Raw genomic sequence first — 9,677 nt, forward strand, 5'->3', positions numbered from 1 at the left:
GTGTTTCACAGGGCGGGCGCCGCTACTGAGAAGGCCCTCTGCTTGGTTCCCTGTAACTTCACTTCTCACAGTGAGGGAACCGCCAGAAGGCCCTCGGAGCTGGACCTCAGTGTCTGGCCTGAACAGTCGGGGTGGAGACGCTCCTTCAGGTATACTGGGCCAAAGCCATTTAGGGCTTTAAAGATCAGCACCAACACTTTGAATTGTGCTTGGAAACATCCTGGGAGCCAATGTACCTAGGTCTTTCAAGACCGGTGTTATGTGGTCTCAGCGGCCACTCCCAGTCATCAGTCTAGCTGCCGCATTCTGGATTAATTGCATTTTCTGAGTCACCTTCCAAAGTAGCCCCACGTAGAGCACATTGCAGTAGTCCAAGCAGGAGATAACCAGAGCACGCACTACTCTTGCGAGACAGTCCGTGGGCAGGTAGGGTCTCAGCCTGCATTCCAGATGGAGCTGGTACACAGCTTACTGGACACAGAATTGACCTATGCCTCCATGGACAGCTGAGAGTCCAAAATGACTCCCAGGCGGCACACCAGGTCCTTCAGGGGCACAGTTACCCCATTCAGGACCAGGGAGTCCCCCACCCCCGCCCACCCCCTGTTCCCCCCAAAACAGTACTTCTGTCTTCTCAGGATTCAACCTCAATCTGTTAGCTACCATCCATCCTCCAATGCCTCCAGGAGGAAAAAGCAGGGGGGGGGAAGAAAAAGAAAACAAAGTCCCAGTAGAGGAGTGCCAATGTAGGGTAAAGGAATATACCAAGATTATGCCATGGAGAAAGTTTTCATGCAAACTCTCCATTTGGCAGATAGTTGGGGTAGTGTCTGATGTTACTAATAACTCGCTGCTATAAATCATGCTATGACGATCCAGTTCTGCAGAATTGTATATATCATGCCATACATTCAATTTCAGATGTGGGACCACCTTGGAAAATGCACCGATTCCAATATGGAAACCACATAAAAATTGTGGGCTTAGGCTACCTTTTCATATGATAGATGAGAATAATCCAGATAGTGAGAGACCAACCTACATCGTCATACATCATTACCATTTCAGCAGCCTAGTAGGCTCACAACTGGGTTCACATCGACCAAACAACTTACAGTGGACTAGCCAGGTTAGTCTATTGCTGCGGCAGAAACAACCAAGAATCTTGTGGTGCCTTGGAGACTAACAAACCAATAATGCATAAGCTTTTGTGTCCTAGAGGACACTTCACCAAATTCAGGTAGGTTCAGCCTTAGTTAGCATGTATTTGTATTTCCCCACACAGGTGTAGAGAGAAGAAAAGCATATAAATAATGGTGTCTAATGGAAATGAAATGCAAAACTGCAGCCTGAGACCATTCACCACAGCTATTAACACTTGCCATGTTCACTGCAGGTACATTCCTTGTGTGTAAGTAACTTCATGACAACTTGGGGTTCAGAGTTAATGAAGCTCTACATTACCATATTCATTGGAATAATAGCAAACTGGTTAATGCAACAAGCTTTCCATTTGGAGCAACATTGAAAGTGTTCTCCAGCAAAGGTCTGTTTTGGAATACAAGGGAGGCTGCAAACCCTTTACTTCATGAATCAGCAGTTGGTTAAGCAGATAGGAAGCCAGGGGTAGAGATGAAGGGCCAGTTTTCACAATAGACAGAGGTAAACAGCAGGATGCACGAAGTCTCTGTGTTGGGACCTGTGCTATTTAACATTTACTCATTACTGACCTGGGAAGGATGTGAAAAGCAGAGTCACCAAATATGCAGGTGATACAAAATTAATCCAAACGCATCCTGCCAAAGCAGACTGAAATCTTGGAGATTACATGCAAAGGTCAATGAATCACATGCGGCATTTCAAATCCTCTGGATGTAGGAGCTACTGAAACACACTTGGTCTCCCAAATGGTGTGAGTCCTGCATACTAAAGACTCTCCAGGTATCGTGAAAAGGCACTCATTCTCTAACATCAACATATAATGCCTCTGTCTTTTAGCTTGCTACCATACTCCATTCTTATATGTCCTTTCCTTGACACCTCCAAGAAAAGCAATTGCATAACTTACCATTGCAGATGGATTGTTCCACTGTGCAATTAGGAAAAGTGTTTCAAACTCAGAGTGTTGTGAAGATCAGACGAAGTATATATTTCAATAGATTTAAGAATGTTGGAAAATTGTGTCCCTTGCATCATCAATAAGGGGAAACATAGACCAAATTTATACATTTCCCATTTAGTACAGGTTGGGGAACACACTGAGATAATTTAATACAATCATTTTTATTATAAATATTTCCAAATCATCTCAGAAGAAAACAGACAGCTCTGCTCCATGTATTTGGCATAAACTACTGCAGAAGAAGAAATATGTTGTTAACACTGCTTGCCAGCTCCCTTCAGTTTTGAAAGATTAAAAATCCCAGTGATTTATGAATTAACAAAGCAGAAATGATGACTGAAGTCCATATCGCTTGGCTAATTCATTTCTTACACATACCTTGGACACTTTTGATGCTAGAGCAAAAAAATATAAATTTAAATAATCCTTGGGACAAAAAAAGAGAGAAAAGAAACCAACACATTTTTTGGGATTGTGTTGCTACAGGGAAGGGTGGAGTAGAGCCTTACTTCATTTGACTCTTGGGCTTTATAATCTTTATGACTGCACATGTAGCTCCAGATCCTATTCTTAGAACCAGCAGATCTAATCTTTAAATAAATCTAAGCCATTGACCTCAACAATAACTTGTGGCAGGCAAGGACTCTGTTGGCCAAGTAGTCCTGTTAACTGTAGAAGAAAAGAGGGGAGAAAGGAAGACCCATCTAAGAGCAGCCGTAGCGCTTAAAACAAAAATAAAGGGAATGTTTTTGGGTGGGGATAGTGAATCAACAGTCAGATGTCCCACCCTCATGAATAATACCCTTTCACTTTCCTTGAATTGTACATTGTGATAAGACCAGCCTGCTGGTTTTGGTCTTTCGGTGCCACGAACAAGCCAAGTTGTGAAGTTGAGCTTCCTGCCCTTTCAGTATATTTAATTAATATAAGCCATGCATTGTCACAAGTCAGCTGGTTTGCACCAAAAGGTTTATTAAATTAACAGATGCTTGTTGTTTAGAGATTAACTTTGCACATTGTCGGTTTTATCCAGTTCAGTTAAAAGGATATGCGCAAGCAGAACCCGTGATTTCTTAAAAGGCAAGGGCCAATTGTCACACTGCAGTTTGGGGTCCTCAAGTTGCTATTGCCAAAACTTACGTCACAACTGCTGGCTCTGACAGTGATTGACCAAGGCGAAGGTTGAAGCACCAAGGCTGTTCAGGGCCCTCTTGGTCAACACATTCCAGTTACAGGTAGATCCAAACTTGTATGTGGAGCCAGAGACAAAGGAAAGAACGTGGCTTTTTCTGACCATATTTTGAGACATGTCTCCTCTCGCAGGCCTATGTTCTCCTTTGCTTCTGAAATCTACTTTGATATCAAGAACATTGGTTTCCTCTTGATAAGGTTGCATTGTAAATGGTTACAGAGGATAGACCTCTCTTTAAAGGGTTATCAAGAGGAAAGCCCTCTGACTGAAAGTGTTTGAAGGCCTTACTAGTGGAAGTCTTCCTTAAAGACAAAGACTACCAGAAAGGGAGAGCAGGGGACTGGCACTTGAAGTTGCCCATCAACAGTTTATTTTATTTATTGAATTTATATCCTGCCCTTCATCCCGAAGGAGGCCGGGGCGACACTGGTGGGGGGAGGGAGGGTAGCAGTAGCATGCACTGGGCTAGCCTTGATGCCAAAGAAGATTTTAACGAGGGGCAGGTTCATAGGTGCAACTAAGGTCCTTATTTATTATTACTTAATTACATTTATGAATAACCAGTGCAGAAAGATTATGTAGGTGACATACAACGTAGTAGCATCATATCAAAATACACAGAAGCAACTATTAACAAAGGAAACCACACGGAAAGCAAACAACACACACACACACACACACACAAAATCTCCGTCAAACCAAACAACTCCCAATAACAATATTAAGCACTAGCTAATAAAATATGTTTAAAAATGCTTAAAATACTGGAACTATAGGGAGGCCTAGGAGAAAATACTACGTCTTTGCCTGACCCTGAAGTGCAGCATAGAAATCTTTCAAATAAATAAAGGGAAAAGGAGTCCTTCGTATATTTCCCCCTAGTTAATTCCTTGATCAATGGGCGCTGTGATTTCTTTCTCTGAACAGCAGCTTATCAAGGTCTTAGTGAGACTGTATGTTTAAGAAATGGACTGGATAGCAGAATATGGCCTCTTCTTTAGGGGCTTTTATAAAGAGTAGGAAACCTCAAATTAGCTTTTGCATAAGGCGTAGCTCACGATACATTTGTCACAGCTCATTTGAAAGGATTAATTTCCCGTGGCCTTGTTGGAAGTAACACCTTTTAGCGAAAGTGGATCCATTATGTTTCGTACAAAGGAGGTATAGGACTGTTTCATTCTTCAGTGCCTTCTCACAGAGGAGGGCCATAGCTCAGTGGCAGAGCATGTGCTCTGACTGCAAAAGGTCCCAGATCCACTCCTTGGCCTCTCCTGCATGAAACCCCAGACAGCTGCTGTCAGTCAGTGTAGATAGACAACACTGAACCAGAGGGACCAACAATCTTACTTGATGTAAGGTGGCTTCTTATGTTCCGTTGTGAATTCAGTGTGTTACGTGCTCCATATTTATCATGCCACGAATCTTAAGGGGATTTAGCACAGACCAAATAAAGGTTATTTGAGCTGCAAGTTGGTGAAGTAATACACAGTTGCTTCAGCATGTGCCAAACTCGGCACATATCTACTCAAACTACAGTAAGCTAATGGAGTTGTGTAATTTGGCCCTCAGTGACAGCAAGAGCTTACGGAGCAAAAGGAACTGAGAAATTGAGAATTTTTCAGGTCTTTATTTTTTCCTTCCTATGTGCAGTAAGGAGCTTACTTTTATTATCATATAGGAGAAAGCAGATGCTTCCTGTTTGTATCATTAAATTATTCTGTTTCCTGAAAGGAAGCTTTGATGAAAAGAAGCTGCAGATAGCTGAAATATCTAACACCACCCTTGTTTTGCACTGGTCAACATGAAATATTTTCATTCATTTTAACCCCACATACTTTTTTTTTGGGGGGGGTAAAATTAGCTCTGTGGTCAGAAAGCACTCACTAGTCCAGTTCTTTTAAAAATCTAATGTATGTATGATGGAGGTGTCCCCCTCCCCTATTATGCACAGGCCACCCAAATGCCTCAAGTTGCTTTTCAACATGTAGAGAGGTTAATATGGTCTTGCTGCTACTGGCATCAGCAAATCTGGAATCTTGTTGATTTGGATGGAAGCATTTTTTTAAAAAACCAATGTGTTTTGGTTTTATGTCCAAATAGGGAGCTGCATGCAACTCATGTGTAGATCACATGCAACAATTGCACATGTGTTTCACTGTATGTGCAGGCACTTGGGAGCTCTGGGAAATTTTGCCTTTCCAAAACTTGTATATATTACACGCTTTCAGTGAAATAAATGTGTCCCATAATCCTACAGTTTGCATGTAATTTGCTAGACTGAAGATCTTGCTATGTAGGGATATTGTACTGTTTGAAGTATAGTGGAACCTCAGTTTTCTTTCTTTCTTTCTTTCTTTCTTTCTTTCTTTCTTTCTTTCTTTCTTTCTTTCTCTCTCTCTCTCTCTCTCTCTCTCTCTCTCTCTCTCTCTCTCTCTCTCTCTCTTTCTTTCTTTCTTTCTTTCTTTCTTTGGTTTATAAGCAAGAATAATGATACACTGATACACAAATAAGTATACCAAGTTTTCTCATGTAATATGTATATCACAAAAATAGCATAATAAATGTGGAACCTCGGTTTTCGAAAGTAATCCGTTCCAGAAGTCCATTCGACTTCCGAAACATTCGAAAACCGAGGATCAAAGCACTGTCAGCAAGTTCAATGGGGAAAATTGAGAAACGCACTTCAGAAACCTTTCGACTTCCGAGGCGCATTTGAAAATGGAAGCATTCACTTCCGGGTTTGGGGCATTTGGCTTCCGAAACGTTCGGCAGCCAAGATATTTGAATATTGAGGTTTGACTGTACTCAAAATTTTGGTCAAGAAGTGCTCAGCTCCATAGGTGGAAGGGGCTCTTTATTCTGGATACTAACACTGCACACACACTCCAGACATTACCATCTTTTCTGAAACTCAAGAGTTTTTTATTTTATTTTAACAGATCCTGCCTATTTGATAGGGTTAAACCCTATTCCAAGGTACCAAAAGTTAGTGCATACATTCTTCACTTATTGACTATAACGCACAGTGAATGGATGAGGCATTACATGTTACTTTATGCTAGTTCAAAGAGGGAGCATATTCTTACTTAGATTCATTCCTGCTCATAGATCTAGGAATATAAAACTCGTGGCATTCCTAGTATCAGGCTTTATCAGCGATGCCCCCTCCCAGGAAACTTGGTTAAAGTTTGAGGTGACTAATCCAACAGATAGGCCCTTTTTGATGAGCTGTACATCTTTCTCTCCTGGCAAACCTCTAACGTCTAAAATACTTTTTAAAATGCCAGTTCTCTCTTTTTAAAAACTAGCCCCTGTTATAATTTTTCCTTTTCCTTTCATTTTAGCCCGCAGACTATAAATGTGCAAAATAAATGAAAATAAATGAAATAGATAGCAAATGTTTCAATAAGATGGTCCACACATTCAGCTGTGAGGGAAAATGAGAGATCACATTATGTATAAGGGAATGAATGCATAGTTCCACAGCATCTATTTGAAACTAACACTACAGCTGATCAGAAGGCTGTTGGTCAGAAGGCTGGCGGTTCAAACCCACCCAGGGACAGCTGTGGGCAAAAGATTCCTGAGTTGAAGGGGGGTTGGACTAGTCATTACAAAAGTCCTACCTGGAGAGGCTGAGGATTAAACCTGGGGCTGTCGACATACTAGGCATGTGCTCTGCTACTGAGCTATGACTGTTCCTTGGGTGTTTCATTAAAGTGCTGCACATCAGCAACATAATAACCCTCATTTTTGACCAGTGAAACTTGCACTCTGCTAATCTGTTTCAGTGCAGTGGAAGAGTAAGCTATAGATTGAGACATGATGGCCATGAAAGGTGTCTTTACAAACCCTTCTCCTCCTCTCGCTCAATACAGGAGGTGATTTTTTTTTTTTTTTTAATTCAGCCTGTCAGGACAAATTCACTAGGGTTATTTCAAATAGTGAAACATTCCATTTTAACACATTAAAGGTTAAACCACTCTGGATCATGTGCATGTTTGTAACGTACTGTAATGCATGTGTGGAGAAAGCAGAGAGGAATTGTTAAGGGCAGCATAATTGGAAAAGCAGAAGGTTGCATAATGTCTGGCATCTGTAAGTTAATATGGTATCTGCTGCCTCGTGCATCATGCAAACTTCCTGAGCAACGTTTGACTGGGTGCAGGGGGAGGTGGCAGAAAAGAAGATTCAGCTTCTGCTATTTTTAATCCATTTCTCTTTAGCAGAACAGTGCAAAAAACACCAGCTTTAGAGACTCAGATGGTCAGCTTGGCTAGTTCCTCTGAAAGCTGACATAGCATTTCAAATTTCATTTTAAAAACAAGGCATGCTGCCCAGTGCCAGTGGCAATTTTGCTCTATTGCCTCTGCAAAGTTGTACTGGACTTGTTTTAAATATGTTTTCGTTGTTTTATCACTTGAGGGTTGTTGTTTTGCCATCCTGGACTTCCCTGGGAAGAAGAGGCAAAATGTTAAACAAACAAACAAACAAACACAAACAAAATTTCTGTTTGGTTCTGCAGTGGCAGACCACCCCCCCCCCAGTCAAACTTAATTTTCATAGAAACTAGATGAGACATAAAGAAGTTGTTAATTTGCGACCAATTCTGTATTCCAGGGGTGGGGAATCTTCTTGGCTCCATGGGCCAGATCCTTATTAGGATCTGCTTTGTGGGCCAAATTTTACTTTATAAAAATCTTGAAAAATGAAAAGCTGGTCTTGTTTATTGGCTGTTGCTGTTTTAAGAAAACCCACCCATTCATTTTAGATTGATAGATCAATATTAAGAAACTATATTAATAAACACATCTTGAAATTCTGCACATGGGGAAAGGTCATGGAGCATTTTCTCACCCAAGCAAGCAGGTGAGAAGTTTCGAAGTCCTTATAGCAAAAATAGCTCACGGCAGAACTGCAAGTTTAAGACAGAATTCTAATGTAACTGAGACTAGGTAATAGGGTGACTCTTGGCTGTGCAGCTTTCCAAGTCAAAATATGCCACTGGCATTGCAGTATTATTCGGGAAGACTCATGCAGGCTATACAGATGCTACACCACTCCTTCTCTCCCTGAAATAGCCACTTAGTCACTTGTTCCTCATTAGCTGCCTTTTTGCCTTTTAAAGTGGGCTAATTTCATACTAGCTATTGTTAAAGGCTCGAGAACCAACTCTCCACGAAGACGTCAGTGCAGTGGGCTGTACATTTGGCTGTGAAGGTGCAGTAACCAAGAAGAATCAATATTTAGGTTGGGAAGCATTCAAGTTGCTTGCTTGGTTGGTAATGCTAGGTTTCCATTATTTTGTTGAAGTATAATTAATGCTCTCACTTGCCACACCACTTAATCCAGGCCCATTTTATTTGGAGCCCAGATCAGAGCTGCTAATGAAAGACAGCTGTAGAATCACTCCAAGTCTGGAGTGCGGAGGTTCCCCAGATTCATTCAGCTTTCATTATGAAGTCACCATTCATCAAAAGCAAGGCCAGCGTTACCGAAACCCTTCTGTAGGGCTCCATCTGATGTTGCTTGAATAATGTATGCCTTTAGAATGCCTGTCTAAGGCTCACCTGCTTACTTATGCAAATCTGGCCATATCCTCCCATGCCCTGGAAACAGCCAGATTAGACTGCCATAATGTGTTTGTTGTATATGGGACTGTCACTGAAGAATACTCAAAAATCACAGCTTGTCTAAAATACAAGCTGTACCTGTTTGATGTTTCCTGGAAACCTGTGATCTAGGGACACTTGGAGGGTCTGTTCTATGATGCTGTGGCTTTCTAACTATCATATGGTATGATGTATTCTTAATACAGTCGTAACTTGGTTTTCGAACAGCTTAGTTCCCAAACATTTTGGCTCCCGAATGCCGCAAACTGTTCCAGTTTGCGAACTATTTTTGAAAGCTGAACATCTGGCAGGGCTTCGACAGCTTCCGATTGGCTGCAGGAGCTTCCTGCAGCCAATCGGAAGCCGCATTTTGATTTTCGAAAGTTTTGGAAGTCAAACAGACGTCCAAAATGATTTCCATTCGACTTCCAATGTATGACTGTATGCTCTTTTTATTACAATTGTTAGCTGTTTTGGTAGTGGGGGAGGTCTTCTTATGGCTTGAAAATAAACTTAACAAATAAAGAATAAATAAGTGTGCCTGCGCTGGAGTTTGTAAACGGATGGGGGGGGGCGGGAAACGAAGGGATTGAAAGGAAGAAAGGTTTTTAACCCTGACTTTGAGTACTAAGTGGCAAGACAAAGAAACAGCTCTGACTGCAATCAGTAAAAGATTAGAAGAATGAAGTTGGCACCAGACCTCTGAGCTCATATCCCCTCCTTGTCTTCCCTGTGAGGGTGTGGTCAGGTC

Source organism: Lacerta agilis, chromosome 1, assembly GCF_009819535.1.
Source record: "Lacerta agilis isolate rLacAgi1 chromosome 1, rLacAgi1.pri, whole genome shotgun sequence".
Lineage (NCBI taxonomy): Eukaryota > Metazoa > Chordata > Lepidosauria > Squamata > Lacertidae > Lacerta > Lacerta agilis.